The sequence below is a fragment of the Phocoena sinus genome, chromosome 8, assembly GCF_008692025.1.
Source record: "Phocoena sinus isolate mPhoSin1 chromosome 8, mPhoSin1.pri, whole genome shotgun sequence".
NCBI classification, from domain to species: Eukaryota; Metazoa; Chordata; class Mammalia; order Artiodactyla; family Phocoenidae; genus Phocoena; species Phocoena sinus.
Window position 1 is genome coordinate 87,192,275 of NC_045770.1, and position 19,563 is coordinate 87,211,837.

At 44.3% G+C, this 19,563-nt stretch overlaps 1 protein-coding gene across 4 annotated transcripts in view; it reads left to right on the top strand.

Annotated features, from left to right (window-relative positions):
- TRIM44 (tripartite motif containing 44) overlaps positions 1–19,563 on the top strand; it is a 118,810-nt gene that overhangs the window by 85,517 nt on the left and 13,730 nt on the right. Inside the window, exon 5 of one of the 4 annotated variants that reach the window (XR_004351120.1) lies at positions 15,533–15,844. The exons of the other annotated variants lie outside the window; for them this stretch is intronic. The gene's annotated coding sequence lies outside the window, so the exon portion shown is untranslated. The remainder of the gene's footprint in view (positions 1–15,532; positions 15,845–19,563) is intronic. 4 annotated transcript variants of the gene reach the window in all.

Consider the following 19,563-nt stretch of genomic DNA (forward strand, 5'->3'; position numbering starts at 1 on the left):
TTTGCAGTGTTTCAAAAATATGAATGGATACTAAGGCTACACAGGCTATCATTTACCTCATGCCCTTTCAGGTCATTCTTTCGTTGTTTTATTCAGTATTTCAACAAATCCTTAATGAGTTATCTACTGTGTGCCAGGTATTATGACAAGTGGTACGAAATTTTTTAAATGGCTAAAATAGGGATCCTTGCTGTTGAGACATTTTAAGCAACTGGTGGAGCAAAGAGACAAGTAAACGGATCATTACAAAGCAGTGTAACGTGCACTGATAGGGGTGTTATGGAGTGCTTTGAGAAGTCCAGAGGGTGGGGAAAATGTGAGGGATAGGGTCTTGGAAAGCTTCCTAGAAGAGATACTACTAAACCTATGCTTAAAGGATATATATAAATTAGCCAGACGGGTCCAAGGGAATGAACTTCTTGGCAGAGGGAAGATCATGTACGTTATATATATGGGGCTTTTAATACTCCGGAGTACTTAACGCACTGTATTGGAATTGTGCTCAGCTTTGAGTAAGAGAGAACTCTGGTATCAGTAGCTTAAGCAAACAAAGGTTTATTTGTTTCACATAATAAGTGTGGAGGGAGGTGACTGCTGGCTTTGGTTCAGTGGCTAATGATGTCAGTACTGCCACGTGCCTCTGAGACTCCCTGGGCTTTTCCTTCGTGATTGTTGCCTTATGATTGAAAAAGGGCTGCGGCTTTGGGTGTCATATCCACGTTCAAGCATGGAGAAGGGGTCAAAAGAAGGGCCATGTCTGTATTAATCAGAAAAGTAAACGCTTTCCCAGCACACTGCCCCCGCCCACCACCGCAAGACTTATCCTTCTGTGTCAGGCTTGAACTGGGCTCCTTCCATGTCCCCATCCCGCCACTGCAGTACAGGCTCGGTATGCACATATTTAACCCTTCCACACTCCAGAATAGAACGCAGCAGGGAGAGTGAGTTGAGAATGACTAAGTCAGCCAATCAATAGTATATGCCAAACTTTCCATTTCACTTGCTCTTCATAATAAGCTCATGCAGTAGGGAGAGCAGGTGTTATTAGCTCCACTTTGCAGAAGAAGAAACTTGGATTTGGAGATTCAGAGAGCTAGATGATGCCTGAAATCACAGAGCTGTGCATTTATTTCGTGATAACCAGAAGAAAAAGGAAAGCTAATGTTGGTCATATGCTTATTACCACCAGAGCAGCTGAGCACTTTACATACGCTCTCTCATGTCCTCCTCACGCAGTCCTGTGAGGTAGCTCTCCTCCTTTTAAAAGTGAGCAGTCTGGATATTGACGTAACTAAGGGGATATTGACATGACTTGCCCAGGATCACACAGCTGGCATATAGCGGAGCCAGGATTCAAACCTCAGTTCTCCAGAATGTCAGCCAGATGCCCTTCTCGCCTCTCCTGCCTTTAAACTATCATAACTCTCTTCCCGTGAATCCAGTGGATGTGCCGTCTCACTGACATTGCCCAGACCTCACCCCCCGTGCCCCTCTTACTCCTTTTATTTGACCCACTCCTGTTTCTTCATTATTGCTTTTATGGACACAGAATCCAGCAACACATTATTTCATATGTCCTGGCATTAGGAATGCATTTCCTGTCACTGTAGTAGCACCGACCATAACGAATACATTTTGTTATCTGTGTAGATGTCACTGGTGTTTTCAATGCTCCATTCTAATTTATGTGGGTAAATGAATAAAGCATTGCCCAGGCTCCCATTACTCCAGAGAAAACGAGGGATGCCCTGTGTGTGTGCATATGTTTTTGCGTTCACGCAGCAGATAGGATGTTTGGGTCAGAATGAATTGTGCACCAGAAGTGGGAGTCAGGCCCTTTCCTGGAAGGGCACGTTGGAAGTAATGTGCTGTGCACATCAGCAAACCTGCACAAGCAGGTTTCCTTAGGAATAGAAGGGCCTACTTAATGGGCACAAATTACAGTCAGGCGTCGTTAGAAAGGCAGAGGGAAAGCCTTGCTGATTGAGGGAACCAGCTTTGGGGGTACCCCAAGATCTTCTTGCCTTCATGTGCACAGCCAGCAAGGTTGATATGCTTGGTAACAGCAAATCACCCCATCAGTCGGCCACACACGGTCACAGCCTTTCTGACTTTGAGGGTAAATAGTGAGGCAGGCCAACCAGGGAGCAGAATGTGCTCAGTTTGGGGTTAGTTATGTGACCTGATCTTTATGATGAGAGTCTGTCTATGAAGTAGAGGGATGGTAAATAGTCACAGAGTCTGAAATGCCAGACTGTGGCAGAATGTAGCCCCTTCGTGCAGAGAGGCTGGGGTATTCAGCTGTGCGAGAAACGGCCTCCCCTATGTTTGAAACAATATGTGGGCCATAAGGTGCCAGACATTTAGCCTGCAGCCTGCAGGGGGTTCTTGGGGTGATATCTTTTTAGATATATCTATGACAAACATATCCTTTCCAAGGCTTGGGATCTCAGCCCTTAAAGGGTACCTGGAAGATAACCTGGGAGGCCCAATATTGTGAGTCCTCATTCGAAGGTTCTAGAAATTAAAAGGGGGTGATGTGGTGGTTTACAGAATGTAGGAGTATCCTAAATTTCTGTAAAATCTTACATTTTTATACCACACCTATTCCAGCTAAGTCTTTTAGATATGCAGGAGTTGCCCATTAATAAAAATTGGCTACTCAGTTTAGGATTACTGACTCAGTGATTGCAAGGCAAATTAAAGGAGTAGAGGTTGCAAACTGAATTCAGAATGGGTATGGGTGTGTGCATGTGTGCTTGTGTGTTTGTACACACATTTGCAGTATGCAGTCCATTAGGGGGTCTGGAAATGGGTTTGCCTTTAACAAAAAACGGCAAGCATGACTCTAAAATTTCGCTTGGGGGAGAGCAAAATGTCTTTCTAGGTCTCTAAGTAATCTTAAATCTCACCAGCTTTTTATTGCTGAAAATCTCTATCAAAAAACTAGGCTGTGGAATTTCATTGTCTGTCCTTCTTTGTTTCCTCTGAGTCTCTGGAGGTTTAATTTTTGCATACTGCATCACCTGACTCTTCTGTCAATACCTGAAAGACAGACTTGAGAGAACTAGTTTCCCCAAATCTGCCTACAGATATAAGCCCAGTTAAGACCAGTGCAATAACCTTAAAGAAGTTATTGTTCTTTCCTTCCTTCATGCCAAAAAGCTACTAGCACTTGTCCTATACTGAAAAGCCCACTATTTTACAGGAAGTTCTGTAGAACCAAATATACTGTTTGGGGGATTAGTTAAAACGCAAATGAATCTAGCTGTGAGTTGAATCTCTGAGTCCCAAATTCTCCATTCTTGCAAATTCAAATGACTGGAATGGCTTGCTGTATCGTCTAAAAGAAAAGCGGTAAAATAGTAAGAGAATAATCGTTCACCATTTCCTCAGGGCCAGTGATTTGAAGCACAGTTTACTTTTGCCCTGGGGCAGGGTTTAGTCGTGCTTCAAACCTAGAAAGCCTTTCTGAAAGGGGTGCAGAAATGAGGATGCAGATAGAAGCTGTCTCCAGCAGCAGTGGCTTCAGGTTTCCATGGACAGAGAACAGAAGATGCAGTTTACCACCAGAGCAGCTTTGAGTACAGGAGATTAAAACCCACCAAGAACCTCTGGGTCTTTCTGCCCCTGTTGGGGTCAGAGTGAGGAGCAAGGGCGAGGACACAGTGTCAGCCTGATTCTCCTTCAGTTCGCTGCTCCCTGCTCGATTAAGATGGCTGACAAGCCAGGGAACCAGCCTGAACTGCCCTCCCCAGGAGCTGCCCATCTTAAGAGAGTTCCTCTAGCAAATGGGCCTTCAGGGGACTATATCATTAGAAGCAAAGCCATTTGCATTAATTCATCCTACACATGTCTTTCCCCTCCTAAAGTGCTCAGGGTTCCTGCCATATGTGTATATAGCATAAGTTTCTAGTCTCTAAATACCTGTGCTTATAGTCTGCTCTAAGATGACTGAACAGAAAGGGAGAGGACCAGCCCCCGAGACAATATGTCTCTCCTTCTTCAACTCAAGTTGTCTGTGCTTCCACTGCCATTGTTTTGTTATAGTTGTTCTTAGGTATGAAACAAACTCAAGATTTAAAAAAAATTTTCAACAACAAACAGCGTCTACTGAATGGGAACAAATTGATGCTAAACCTGTGTATTTTCCAAAACTGTTGATCTGAAATAAAACAGAAATTACAATAATAGCTGTCATTTATAAAGTATTTACCTTGTGCCAGATATAATATTAAGGCTTTTAATAAGGTGTCTTATTTAGTATTACATAGGTTTTATTAGACCCATTTTACAGATGAGGATACTAAACTCAGAGAGGAAAGTGACTTTCCCAAGGTTACCTTATCTGCTTATCTCAGAACCAGTCCTTCCCTTTTAGATGGTTATTGACACCTAGAGATTGAAGACTCCATCACAGAGACTCAGTTAGCCCACTTAAGACAGATAGGTTTACTCTTCCTTTAATCAGTGGACAGGAAAGGCCACTGTGCTCTACAGACCACCCAAGCTAGTACCTAATTAATCCAGGCGTAACAACAGGTAGGTCAGAATGATACAGACTTGGCAAGGAGTCTGTTGGGCTTGGCAAGCCCAATATTTTTTTTGGTAGGAAGAATATTGGCTTTGCAGTCAGACAAACCCGAACTCCAAACATGGTCGAGCCACTGACCTCTCTGAACCTCAGTTTCCACATCTGTAAAATGGGGAATCATAGTGTCTTCTTCACAAAGATGCAGTCCAAATTGGATGAGAGACTGTATGTTAGAACCTATTATAATACATGCTCATTGAATAGTTTTTTTAAAATACATAGTTGCTTAAAATGTCATTTTACTCTGTATTAGCAAAGGTTTCCCAGGCACCCTGAAGTGTTTTGGCCCCAGCAGGAGACTGGTTGAAAGATACAATGTTCTGTAGTTTTCCTAAGGAAGCCCCATTCTTTAGAACCAATTTGCTCTTTATGGCCTGTTTTCCCCTCCAAGGCAGGAGGTGGGCTGATGCTTTCCCTTCTGCCTTCCCTATACTATACCTCCCCAAAGTATTCTCTCATCTCCCTCTTGTGATTTCCTTAAGTGCTTTTAATGGTTGCTTGACACTAGAAAGATATTCCCAGCAGGCACACAGTTTATAATCCCTGCTTGTTGCTTGATGTGAACTTGTGGCTGACCTCTGGGAAAGCAGTGGGGACTAGAGGAGGGAGCCAGGCTCTGCTCCAGCAAAGCAAAGATGATGGGTCCCAGAGCAACTGGCAGGCAGCTGGAGGAGTGGCTCCAAAGATTCCTCTCACACCTTTTGCCACCTCTATCCAGTGTGGAAGTATAATCAGTAGAGGATTATGGGGCAGGTAAACTTGCACATTCTTAAACAACACCAACCCAAAACAAAACGAAAGCAAAGATAATGAACACAGGGCAGCTTGAAGTACATTTCTGCAGTGTCTGTGTTATCACTGTGAGAGGCGTGCAGTGCCCTTAGGAGTATCCTGCCTACACTGGAGCCCACCAGCCATTATCCCACGGCCTGACCCCCACCCCAGGGCGTCTAGACTGCCTCCCACTTTTTTTAACCTTCTAATTCCGACTGTCTTCACCAAGGGGTAGGTGATTGACGTACAGGAAATGGAGGAAAAATGCAAAGCCCTTATCTTCATTTCACAAGTCTTAGACACAAAACTGCTAATCTGAGTTGTGATAAGTCGCAGTACATGCCTTTGAGGGGCTGCTCGCTATCCAGAGGAGAAAAAGGCAAGCCTCACACCACGTTAATAGCACCACAAGAGATGCCTGTGGTGGCGGGGATCAATGCCAAGGAAATGGATTTCACATTAAGTGCTTCGTGCCCAGTCTTGTGTGACTTTCTTGAACCTTTCAGGCGCTTTGACCCGAACCACACAGCCAGGACCGCCTTCCAGTGCCCATCATGTTCACAGCCTCCCTCCTGAATGCTTCAGTCCTTCCCACCTTGCATTCTATTTTCTAGCCTTCCTGGACCTTCTGAAGGTTGGACTTTGTAATGAATGATCCTGTTTATGGACATGGCTCACTGCTCCAGCTGCCACTCTGCCCCTCTAGCCTTGCCCCTCTAGCCTTGCCTCCGTGCCTATGTTTTCATGCATATTCTCTTAATTAGGTTGCTTCTATCTCACCTGGTCTCACCAGCCCTCAGGATCCTGCATTTCTACCACTCCCCCATGAACAGTATAATCGCTAAGTTCCCCTGGAGCCTACAGGCAGGACCCAGACTCTGAGAGTCTGAGGGGGAATGATGAGTAGTCTCTGTAGGCTGGAGGGTCATCACACCCTCATGAAAGAAGTAGACTTGAAGGCTGGTATGATTTGAGTAGGGAAAGAGAAAGGATATCGATATTCCAGCCTGGAGCAAGAGAGGTCCTTGTTATGACTTGTTAGCAGCTGTTAAAACCGTCAGTGTGAAGGAGGAGTTTAGAAGTGGAGCTGCCACAGAGATTGAAGGATTATCTGTGGATTTCAGTGCTATTACTGTTCTTTACCAGAGGAGAGGGGAGGGAGGAGTTGGAATGAAAGAGAAAAAATAAAGCCTCTGGTATGGAGTTATGTCAGATTCATGGAGTTATTCTCCTTTCCTCCTCCAGACGAGTTTTACATTCTTGTGCTGGGCCTCATCTGAGAGTCTCATTTTGACCCCTAGCAAGGTTGCCCTTTACAGCCACATGTGACCATTCATGCCATTTAAAATGAGTAAGAGTTGAGTGGGTGATCATATTGTCTTTCTTATAGACCAGTGGTTCCAGCCTTGGTCCCCACATCCAACCCCGTTTTCAGAGCCCATCCTCGTCAGTGGGCAAGAAGAGGCATCTGAGTACCCACCAGAATCCTTCATCCCACCAGGCTCTGAGCAGAAATCAGACTTAGATCATAACAACAATAACAAAATGGTAATTAATGTGAGGTAAAGGATGTGTTAACTAACCTTATTGTAGTAAACATTTCACAATATACACATGTATCAGGTCATCACGTTATATACCTTAAATTACACCGTGTGATATGTCAGTGATATCTGAGTGAAGCTGGTGAAATAAAAAAGAAATCAGCCTTCAGGGAGATTGGAGAAGCACTTTGAGAAGGAATAGAGCTTTCTCTTTCCAGCTGAACATAAAACAGGTAGTTCCATAGGCTTTTCTTAAACTCTTATATACAGAATTATCATCTTCTTTTTAACTTCTTTTTTTTCCTTTTGTATAGATTTCAGCCAAGGGACCTAAAAATAATTTTTAGGGAGGAGTGGCTTTATAGTCTCACAGCAAATGTTTTTTAATTTAAAAATAACCCCTAAAGGAATTCTCGCATCTTTTCCCCAAAGTGGTGAGCTGAAATATTTATTTTGTTGTCATTCCCCGCCCCCGCCCCCTGCCCCTACGACCCATCTGTGCTGGGCTGGGTGAGGACCCTGTGCCGTGTTTTAAGTAGTGAGTGGGGCAGTGGGTGGGAAAAGAAAAAGGTCTATGCACTTTTGTTAACTTCTCATGCTGGTGTAGAAGAGCCATCTGATATGCTTACTGTTGTGTATAAACTTTAATTCTGATTGGAACTTTGAATGTGGAGCCTGAGAGAGGATCTAATCCAGGCAAGAAGAAGGGAACCGAGCCACATGTGGGGAAAGTTGGGTACGTGCAGGCACTGTCTTGCGCACCATTTCATGACAAGAGCGGTCCCTTGATGAGCATTTACCATGTGCTGTATGCTCTTACATTCATGAAAAACCTGTGAGCCATGAACCCTGTTTTACAGATGAGGAAACTGAGGCCCGGTGGAGTAAGTTTTGTCCAGGGGGACCCAGGTAATAAGTGGAAGGACTGGATTCAAACCTTGGTTTCTCTGTGCCCTTCCTGCGCCTCTCAGTCTGAAAGCCAGGGTTGAGAGTCTGGCAGCAGGGAGCCATCTAGATTGCTGGCAGATGCCCCTCAACTACGCAGGCCTAGAGGGTGACTGGGCCTTACTCGATACCTAGGGGAACATCCCCCTAGTGCCTGGTGGGGTGTTTGGATTGTCTGCTCTGGCTCAGCCCTATAACTGGGCCAGTTGAGAACAGTTGCTTTCTGGGTATTATAAATAAATCTTAATGACACCTGATTTATGTTGAGACTGAGCCATAAACAGGTTCTTCTGCAGATGCATGAAACAGGTCTGAAGTGGTAGGATTATGTCATTGGAGTGTCACAGCAGAGCTGGCTTCAGGAAAACCTAGGAGGAAGGCAGAATGTGTCTTTAATAATCTTTATCTGCTTCCCTCATTATCCTATACTTATACCCTAGTCCTGGTCCTTTAAAGAGTATTACTTCTTTTTCCCCAGCAAAACTTAACCATCCATCTTAACCCATCAGCTTCTGAGATGACAGCTGACTCACCCAGAAACTCACATGTGCTCAAGCGGCTTATGGTGATCCCATGGCCTACTCTTGTCTTGTAATATCTACTGATTTTTAACTCAGGAGGCTAAGCCAAAAGTGCAGTACCTTAGACTAAAGGAACAACTTTGATACGGTCTTTACACTCACTGACTTATGCAGAGATCTTTTGAATGTGACAAAGGCTGGACTGCTTTCTGCATGATGCCGTGTTGGGTATATGTGATTTCCTCCATTGCCTAGGGCAGCCCTTTGAGTCAGAGCAGTGGGCTTTGTTCAGTCTTGTGATTGGGCAATGGCATGCAAACGGATGTAGACCTGTAGTGTTCAGTTCCTCTTTTCTCACTTTGCTTTGGCTCTCCCGCTTGGTGTATTCATGTGTTTTGGGTCATCTTCCTCTCTTCTGGCCAGACTAGTGCCCTCTCTCATCTGACAGCACTAAGCTGGAGTCCAAGGAGAGCCTCTGGTAAGACTGGCTGAATGCACAGTGGATGTGATATTCATCTCTTTGGCTGTCTGCATTAAGCAGCCTTCCTCCCAGCAGGGGCAGATTCCCACAGTCCAGACCTGTTGGCTGTATTATAAGCTTTTGGAATATTGGGGGTGGAGATGGCTTCCTTAATTTCTTCTCCATTTCCTGGGGAGACTCATGACAAGAGCATTTACTGCAAGGGCAGGGATAGGACAGAGTAGTAAACAGGCAGGGAACCGGGGCTCTATCTGAATGGTTCCCTTACACAAACATCTCCTCTGCAGTTACACTCATCTCAGAGAAAATGTGCTGGCAGAGATGCCTGAGTTATTAACTTGGCACAAGAAACCTCCTTGTAGTTTCCTGTTTCCTTATTACAGGGCCCTCTCATGTCCCCAGCCTGGGCCTTAGACTCTTGGACAGGTGGGTCTGGCTTTGGCAAAGAGGGAGTCCTTGGCTCTGCTTGGGAGCAAGAGTCCGTTCACTCCAGACCCCCAGCGTCATACACTGGCACCTGCGTTCCTCTTCCGGGCTGAGTCTCAGATTTGTGCTGATGATGTAGTCACATTTGAGCAGCCTGACGCCTGCCTTCCCCTGACACAGGATTTATTTTGAGTTACCACTGGGTGTTTGGTTTCCCCCCTTGACACATCTGTTTGTGCTGCCTTGGGTAGTGTCACACAGACCTCAGGCTGAATATCTTCAACATAGCCCTTATTCACATTATGGAGTGTTAGCAATGTGGTGGATGCCGTATGGAGCCCTGACACGCTTCTCATCTCCTGTTCTTTCCCATCCACATCCTCCCGACCCCATCTTCTTAGGAGACACTTTAAGCATGACCCATGAAGATAAGCATTAAGAGCTGCTGATGAGATACTTCTTCTCTCAGTGTGCCCGCTCCCACTTCAGCCTGAGTTTTCCACAGCTCTCTGCACATGCCAGGCTGTTTCTCATCTTCAGGAGTTTTTTCAAGCTCTTCCTTCCACCTGGCATGCCCTTCTTCTGGCCCTGTAGTCTTCCTGGAAAATACCAATCCATCTGTCAACATTAAGTGATAGTCTTTTCTGACTCCATAGGTGGAATTTACCACTTCATCCTTTGCTCATAGCACATAGGCTACATTCTTTGCCAGACTGTGAGCTCCTGTCTGATTCCCCTCTGCATGCCCCTCCCCGGCGTGTAGGAGGGGCTCGGCCACTGCGAGGTGAAAGAGGGGCAGCTGACTCAGGAGGAAGTAATATAACAACAGTTGAATTTTGGTGGAGTGCTCATTACTTGTTAGTAAGTATGCTAAATATTTTGCATCCATTATCTCATTTAATACTTTTCAACTCTGAGCAGTAGACCCCTGATAGTTTCGCCTTCCTGAGTTGCCCCCCAACACACACGCACCCACCGTTTTCTATCTCAGCATCCTGCTTTGTTCATTGTGCTTTCCACTATCTGAAATTTTTAATTTGTTTACTCCCTTATTAGTTGCCTTCTTTACTAGAAATTAAACTTCACGAGAACCAGACTTTGTCAGTCTGGCTCGCTACTGTAACACCAGCACCTGTTGCAGTACCTAATATATTGTGAGTACTCGATAAACATTGGTTCACTGAGAGAGAGAATGAATGATTACCTGTGTCACAGGTAAGAGGCTGAGACTTAGGGAGGTTGAAATGCTTTGCTATATAGTCAACGCAGCTCAGAGGGCTTGGGTGGGAATTCTGGTCCTTCCCCAAAGTGGGCGATCCTCGCATGCCGTGCTCCTCCGTCAGGCGCTCTCCTAGCAGGCAGGTCTTAGCGCTCCTAGGAGGAAGGTCTGCTTTCCTGCTGCACCCGCTTTCTTCCCTGAAGGTCAGCCTTCCCCAGCTTTCACTTCACCAGCTAAATCCCTTCTAGGCCAAGGCAGGCAGTGAGAGATGCTGTGTGCCAGCCACCGGATGTGTCCTAAATGCCAGGTATGTTGTTAAACACTCGAGGTAAAATGGTCAATGAGAAACAGACTCAGCCTCCAAGGAGTTCAAGTGGCAAAGACTGGCATTTACAATACAGCCACGTGTAGGCATGCTGAGTCCCTGAACCCCTGGAGGCTGCAAGGGCAAAGCAGGCATCTATCAGACCACCCTCATCACCGGTTCCCTGAAGGCAGACAAGGAGGCATTATCTCGACTTAACGCCAATTTTATTCTCTAGTTCAGTGCAGTGAAAATCAGCTGAGGCCTTGAAAGATATTTTCTATGCAACCTAATTAAATGAGTGAGACCTGGGTGCCTGTCACCTCAGGACAAATGAAATTGAAACTGATGTCTGACCCAGAGAGACTCCGTCCAGGGGATGGTGACTTGGTGGCAGTCATGCAAAAGGTTGCATGACTCTGTTTGCTAGAGCTCACAAGAACTGAGGTGAAAATCGGAGGGAAATGGCTAACTTGCAGCCAGGTTGCTATAGGAAAGTCACAGGCTGGCTGTGGTTGAAAAAACTGAAAACATCTGGTTGTACCTTTCTTTAAAAGACTATTGGGATCCCCTATAGCAGGGAGGTAGTTTTCTAGTACACGGTTTAGAGTTTGAGTCTGCCGAGGCCTTGGAAAAATCTTTAGCAATCACCAGAGGTTACTGTCTGTGCTACTGGTAATGAGGCATTACCAGTATAACCTGGCTGGATAAATGCAGCCAAGCTGGTTTCACAAGTCCCCTCATAGCTGCCTTCACTCAACACTGAGTCCACCATCCATGGTTAAAAACAAGGACCAGGCCCTCTAGTTCCAGCTCTGCCAGCTGTGGAACTTGGGATGTTATTCATTTCTCTACTCCTCACTTCCTTCATCTGTAAAATAGAGTGGTAATGCTATTATACAGGGTTATTATTATGAAAACTGAATGTGAAAATGTTGGTGAAGTGATTAGTTCAGGGCCTAGTAAATAATAGTAGCATCCATTTAGCGAGTACTTATAGGTATCATTATCTTCATTTTACAGACATTGAAACTTTAGTTTAAAGAGGCCTCCCGCTCAGGGTCATACTGCTGTTGTGTACTGGAATGAGGTTTGAAGCCATGTCTCTGATTCTTAGTTGTGTGTTCCACTGTCTGTCGCTACCACCACAATAACTAACACAACTGTCCCACTCCCGGATCTGCACCTCAGCTGATGTTTCATCCAAAGGAAGGAGAGGAGCAGTGAATAAACATCCCTTTATTTCCATCTTGGCCTGGATGAGTCTCTCCCTCCATAGACCATTAGGGTGAGGGGGCGAATGGTTGAAGTCTTGGAATCCAAGACTGCCTTGAGTCAGCTGGATTGTAGAGGGCTGGAAGTTGCCAAACGTGCAGCTGTTTTATAAGGAAGGTGAGAACATCTCCTCATGGAGGTGAATTGGTTCTTCAAGTTTCCTTGCTTGGGAAGGGCTGGACACGAACTACTTATGCTTTGCCCTCAGTGACACAGCATTCCTTGTCCATCAAACACACACATCCTTTACCAGTAAGGCTTAGTCATTTGTAAGAGTAATCATCGTTTATGATACAGCATTTAATCCACAGCTGGTATCCCCAGTGGCTGTATGTGCCTGGTGATTGCAGTGAGTTGGAAAATCAGTGGAGCCTGGGCTTACCTATATAGTAAGCGGTCCATGAGATTCCTGGGCAGTATCTCTGAGACCAGCAAGTTGCCCACAGCTTGCCTGGGAAGACTTGGAATGTTTCTGGAACAATAATTCTTTTGGGGGCTGTTTTGATCATTCACTCAGAAAAACTGTTGAGGTTTTACTGGTGGCAGGCACATTATCAGGTACTAGTGATACAGCAGGGAACAAAATAGTTAAGGACCCTTACATCTCAAAACAATTTAGATAGTGATCAGTGCTGTGAAGACAATACAATAGTCTAAAGTAATAGCACAGGGGTAGGGTGGGTGGCTACTCTAGACTGCTTGGTCAGGGAAAGCCTCAGAGAAGGTGACATTGGAGCTGAGACCTAAGTGTTAAGGAGCCAGCATTCCAGGCTGTGAGGGGAGAGCTTTTGAAACTTAACAGCAAATGCAAAAGCCTTAAGACAGGGCCAAACTCTGCTTATTTGAGGGGCAGAGAGACAGCCAGTGTGTCTGGCAAGTGGCGTGAAATAGGTTAGAGATAGGCAGGGGCCAAATCATGTAGGGATTTGTGGGCCATGGGCTTTATTCTAAGGATATAGGAAGCCATCGAAGGATTTTTAAGTGGAGCAGTGACATAATCTGTTGCACATTTAAAAAATATTACTCTGTATGCAGTTTGAAAGCTAAGCAGTAGTGAAGTAAGAATAGAAGTAGGAAAACCAGTCGGAAGTCAACTGCCGCAGTCCTCATCTAATCTCCAATAACTCTTTCAGGTAGGTACTAAGTTGTCCTCCATTTTCAGGTAAGAGCACTGAACTCAAAATCCCACAGCTAGCAAATGACAAAGCTGTGACTCAAACCTAGGTGTTCCTGTCTCCTAAATGCATATTCATAACCCTCTGTGACATGAGAAGGAGGTTCTGAGAGTTGGTGTCCTTCCAATTTCTGACTTTCTACAACTTCTGGACCTCAGTTTAAGGTCACCGTGGGACTCAAAACTACTGAGAACTAATAAGGGACACTTGAAAAAAAAGCCTACTGTTCATTCAGAGATTAGAGTTTAATGTCAAGAGTGTATTTATTGATTGATTTTTTCTCCTCTTTGGTAACTTCTAAGATACAGCAGCTGAGGCAACAGGAAATTTGAAGTCCAGCATTTTATTAAATCTTATGTTTAAGATTTCTGTGGAGGGAAACTGCTTGAGATTTGGTTTCCATTATTCACTTGCCAAGAAAAGATGAGGAAACTGGGTCGGGTGGAATTCCTGAAGGTGCAGGAAACAGGGAAGGTAAACCCTTGGGCTGTTTTCTGCATTTCACTCCCCTACCCCCTGGAATTGCCTGGGCCCTAATAGAGGCTTTGAGAAGGGTTCCTTTCAGCCCTCACAACAGGAGGTCGTCAGTTCTGTGAAATCCAGCAGCGGTGGGGAAGGGAAGGGAGGTTGGGGAAGACCAACAGAAAGGCAGAGAAAAGGGAAAGCTTGCAGCCCCCGTGGCATTTTCCTCTTGAAGTTCAACAGGAAACCAAATAATAACATAAAAGTTATTTCAGAGAGGAGAAACACACACACACACACACACACACACACACACACACACACCCCTCATCCTCAGACACTTTGAAACTGCCAGACATTGGCGAGGATGTGGGGAAAATTGGCATTCTCATACCTGTATGAGTAATGATTGTAAATCAGTGCAAGTTGATTTCTGGGGGGCAATTTAACAGGGATATATCAAATCCTTTTAAAAATATTCAATACATAGCCTTTGCTTGGAGAAATATCTGATTCTAGGACTGCAGCAGAAAATATACAAGATGAGCCTGGAGCATTTTGTAGTGTCAGAAAGTAAAGAAGTGCTCCCCCCAAACCTCAGAACAACCCTTACATTGGTGAGGGCATGTCAGGGGCCACAGGAGTGGACTAAAAGAGCTTCCAGAGGCCAAAGCTGAACAGTTAGAGCAACAAAATAAATCAAGTAGTATTGGATTATAACCCAGAGTGTAAAAATAAGTATCCATGAGTCCATACTGATACAAACAAATGATCAGTAAATAAATAAATGAATAAGAGACAAATCTCACGTTCAGAAGAATTTCAAATAATTTTTGTAGATACTCTACCTTCAACCAGGGGGAGCATAACTCCTCACTCCTTAGGTGTGACTTCCTTCCAGAGAGTACAGTATGTGAAGGGGGAAAAAAGTAACTTTGCAGTGGAAAAACCTTAACAAATATTACCTGAGCCAGGTAATCAAGGTCAACATCAACAGCACTCAGTCATCAATGGTATGTGCCCTTGGTATGATGTGATGAGAATGGTGCTCTACCTCTGTGACTTTTCCTTCTCGAGGCCCGTAACCATGGCCTAATCATGAGAAAAGCATCAGACAAATCCCAAGTGAGGGACATTCTACAAAAATACCTGACCGATGCTCCTCAGAACTGTCAAGATCATCAAAACGGTCAAAGCCAAGAGGAGACTAAGGAGACCTGGTGATTAAATATAATGTGGTATCTCAGGTGAAATCTGGAACAGAAAAAGGACGTTAGCGAAAAATTAAGGGAATCTGAATACAATCTAGACTTCAGTTAATACTAGCATTAATACTAGTATTCCAAATTTGTTGATTCATTCTAACAAATGCACTAATGTAAGATGTTAATAATAGAGGAAACTAGATATTGGAACCCTCTGTACTATCTTTGTAATTTTTACTTTGACCCAGGAGTTTCCCTTCTGGGAATTTTTTTCTTTGGAAATAATTAAGGGTGAACCTAAAGATTCACCAACGTAAATATGTGTCACAGAGGTGTAGGTTATAGTGAAAAGGTAGAAGTAATTTGTGTCTAATAATTAGGTATGATAAATCCATACAACTTAATCGTGAACCATAATCTTAGAGAAATACATTTCTTGATAAAGGTATTCGTGATTGATAGTTGAATGAAAAAATAGATTATGAAAGAGCCTGTGAAGTATATATTTTTACATATGCATAGGAGGGGTATAGATGAATATATTTCAATGTGTTAATGTTGATTATCACCAGTGGATAACACTATGGGTTTTTTTTTCTTTTTATAGAAGCAATCCGTGTTTGCTACAGAAAATACAGATCAGCGAAAAACAAAAAGTTGCGTTTTGAATTTAAAAAGGCTGGAACTGATTCCATTATAAATCCAGCAGCAGCAGTAACAGAAGACTCAATCCTAAGGAAGGGAGTTCTGAGAGCACATGGGACACTGGCAGGCTAAGAAGCCTGCCTGTTACTTCTGTTCAAGTGTCTCCCTATCAAAGGGCCCTGCCTGAACAGGCCTGCTGGCACCTTTCCATCCTCCATAGAAACGGGCCACCACCCCAAGTGGAGTGCAAGAAGGGCAGCCACCTATAAAAACGGTAAACAGGTTGCAAGGTACATGGAGATCAAACTTAGCACTGTGGTCAGTGTGTGGACCTGAGGCCGCCCTGGAGCCCCAGACCTGTCTCACAGGTGCCTGTGTCGGTCTATAGGGGCAGAGGCAGCTGTGAGGGCTGAAAGGCAAACCCAGTGTCTACTTCCTTCTCCTTCTGTAGTCATCCTACCCTTTTCTGGCATTTTTTCATCTTAAAGAAGAACTTGCAAGTACTTTCCAACTCATTACAACAACCCTTGGAAATAGATATTATCGTCCTATTTTTCAGGTAAAAAATTGAACCTCAGAGATCTTAGTCTTCAGTGGCTGTCACTTATTGTCTGGGTAACCAGGGGTCAGAAGATCAGGTTTATGTCTGTCTTCTTACACGAGTGCATTTTCATATCTGAGGGTTCTGGAGTCTGCATAAGCTGGATCTACCATTTACAAGCTGTGTACCTCAAAGAAGTCACGTAGCTTCTCTTGGCCTCACTACTCTGATCTGTAGGATGGAGATGATGATACTTATCCTAAAGCTACTGTTAGGGTTTGGTGAGATTGTGTATATGAATTGCTTAGCACAGTGCCTGGAGCATTAAGTCAGCCGTCTGTGAACAGTGGTCATTACTGAAGGAGAGAAGATTCATGAGATCAAGTATAACGTGATCTAGAGAGAGAAGAGCCCTTCTCCCTGTTTCCTGTGATTTGCGAAGGAAGGCACAACAAGGGTTGGTACCACTTTAAGAACCACGATGAATTGGGAAATCACAGGAAATCATTTGCCCATAGAGCTCACTGTACTAGGGTGTGCACTAGGTATTGATCAAATAGTACAATTCATCAACCTGGCATTTAGGCCCAGCCAGAAAAAGAGGTGAAAGAACTTGGAATGTTGAGGTCAGCCTTCAGATTGAGTTGGAGAGGAATGGGGAAAGAGGGCAGTGCATAGGAAGCAAGAGAAAAAAACAGTATAAATGAGCTCTAATGAATTAGCTCAGCAAATGTGTAAGTCAGAAAGGAGCTTTGCTTTTGTCTGGTTTGAATTTTTGTAAATTTCACTTACAAGGCGAGGTGTCCTAATTTCCCTGATGGGGAAACTGGGTCCGGAGTCACACAGCAAAGCCAGGACTAGAGCTGTGAAGCCCTCTGATGTTTTTCTCAGTTAACCCAGGATAAACGGGGAGGACATTTTACTTTATTTTGTACTTGTATCTTTTAAATGTACACTTACATCTCTTAAAACTAATTTGTATTAGTTCCACAGGCAGCAGCTAAATATGTAAGTTCTGATTCCTCATAGCACAGTAACCCCTCACTTTCAGCCCAGGCTACTGGGACAGGTGACACGGGAGACAGAAGTAGCAGCTCTGCTCTGTCTGGTGGAGGAGTATTTCCGGGTCAGGGCGTTTGGCCCATCCCCCAGCTAGGCCGATCACATTCTCACTGGAAGTGAGCAGCTGCAGCCTCAGATGGTGAATGGAGACTTCCATGAATTCCTCATACGACACCTATGTGGCGTCCTTTCTGGAGAATACTACATCTTTCTTTTTGCATCTCAACTGAATCTAGCCTTCCTTCCTTGTTGATACCTCTTAATTTCTCCATCCTCTTAAGTGAATAATCCTTTTTACATCAATAATGAATAAATAGCCAAGGACTCAGCGATATAAGTGATGCCAAATCAAATTAAGTTGTATTGTATTCTCAGGAAAAGAGACTAACTTCCGAGATCAGAGTGCCTACCCACCTCATTTATTAACTTCCTCTTATAAGTGTCCATCTCTGGGGACAGAAGCTGAAAAACGGAGCTGCCTATCTGTATGGACTGTCTTAAAGCTTGTCAGGCAGTGAAAACACTCCTTGACCTTAATCACTTTATGAGCATGTGCTTAGGGGCTGAATAGGACTGGGGCTTGGGGTGTGCCTCTAACAGTTCAATTTCACAGGCACAACAAGACAGAAAGGGTTGCTCATGAGAGAGCGTGCCCAACTGGCAGAGGGGACACAGCATTCTGCTGGCTGGGCTCCTTCGTCCCATTCTGTTACCTGGACCCCTACCCCTAGGGGGTGTTAAGTGTCACATCACTCTCCCGGTCGTGATTTAGGAACTCTCAGTTCCTTTAGCTACACTTTTTGTTCTTATACCCCCCAAATAATTTAGAAAACATTATGTGCCTCCTTGCCCATTTTAAGTTAACTCCTGAAGTTATATGTCAAGTTTAGACAGTTGAGAAGGATGTTAATTCTGACATACTGCATAGTACGAGCTTTATATACATTTTTGTCAAAACTTCGGCACTACAGATTTAGCATATTAAATTTCCAGGCGAGATTCACTGTGTAATCTCATTGGCAAAGATGGTTTTCATGGTCAAACCATCCAGCCAAATCAGTCTTGCTTTCTGTCAGATCCAAGTCTGATTTCATTTTGTCGATTAAAATAAACATATTAGTACACACTTCATGACAACCATCTCATTTCTGAATATGAATTCTTAGATCTGTGGGTGGACAGATAAGGGCACACAGCTTTGCCAAGAGTTTATTACCTGGATGGAATAAGGAATTATATCCTTCACTATTTCTTACCCTGTTCTCATAGGACTCCTCTTAGAAGCAAGGCATTCTAAAATTGTCCCATGGTGAGATTCGGGAGGATGAGGGGTATGCATTTCTTTTCTGAAGTAGGAGTAAGGTGACTGTAAAAAGTGAGAGTAGCTGAAGAGAGAACTTGTAGATCACAAGCACGTTCCGGGAGAGGTCAGTTTTTTGGGTTTTTTTTTTTGCGGTACGTGGGCCTCTCACTGTTGTGGCCTCTCCCGTTGCGGAGCACAGGCTCCGGATGCGCAGGCTCAGCGGCCATGGCTCACGGGCCCAGCCACTCCGCGGCACGTGGGATCTTCCCAGACCGGGGCACGAACCCGCGTCCCCTGCATCAGCAGGCGGACGCTCAACCACTGCGCCACCAGGGAAGCCCTTAGAGAGGTCAGTTTTAACAATGAGTATGTATGGAAGGTAAGGATCTGGACATTAATTTCCTTTGAACTACCAATGACCGAATACCTCCTGGAAAATCATTAGGTACCACAAAGGTATGTGTACCTCGGTTTTAAAACCGCTGCTTTTAGACACATTAGCACTCTCAAACTGGATCATTCTGTGACTGACACCAGTTAACTGGGCTTCGCTCAGTATGTCCTCACCGGTGTTTGGCAGGGACTGACTTTTCTAGAGACCTGTCAAGTAGAAGGGTCAGAACCATGGAACTCAGACTTACTTTCTATTCAGTATCTGTAGGTCTGGAGTTGTCATTTTAAAAACTCTCGAAGGAAGCAAAGAAGGGCATTCCAGAAATGTAAGGACATCTGGGGATAAGAGCGCACTTGCTCTGGAGTGTAACATTTCAGATGCCAGAAGAACAACGGTGAAGGAAAGTTAGGCAGGTGTTGATTCTGGATAAGAAGAAAAGCAGGTTGAAGAAGGGAGCCAACATTTTAAAGTATTTATATTGCATAAAATACAGAAAACTCTCGCAATAACCCTGTAAGATATACAGTAACTATTACCGCAAGGAAACTGAGACTCAGAGAGGTTGAGCAGCTCATCCAAAGTTGCACAGCTCATTAGTGCCAGAGCGGGGATTTGAACCTAGTTTAGTTTGGTGACTTCAAAGCCATTATATAATACTGCTTCTCTCATGGTAAATACCTACTACAGAATGGG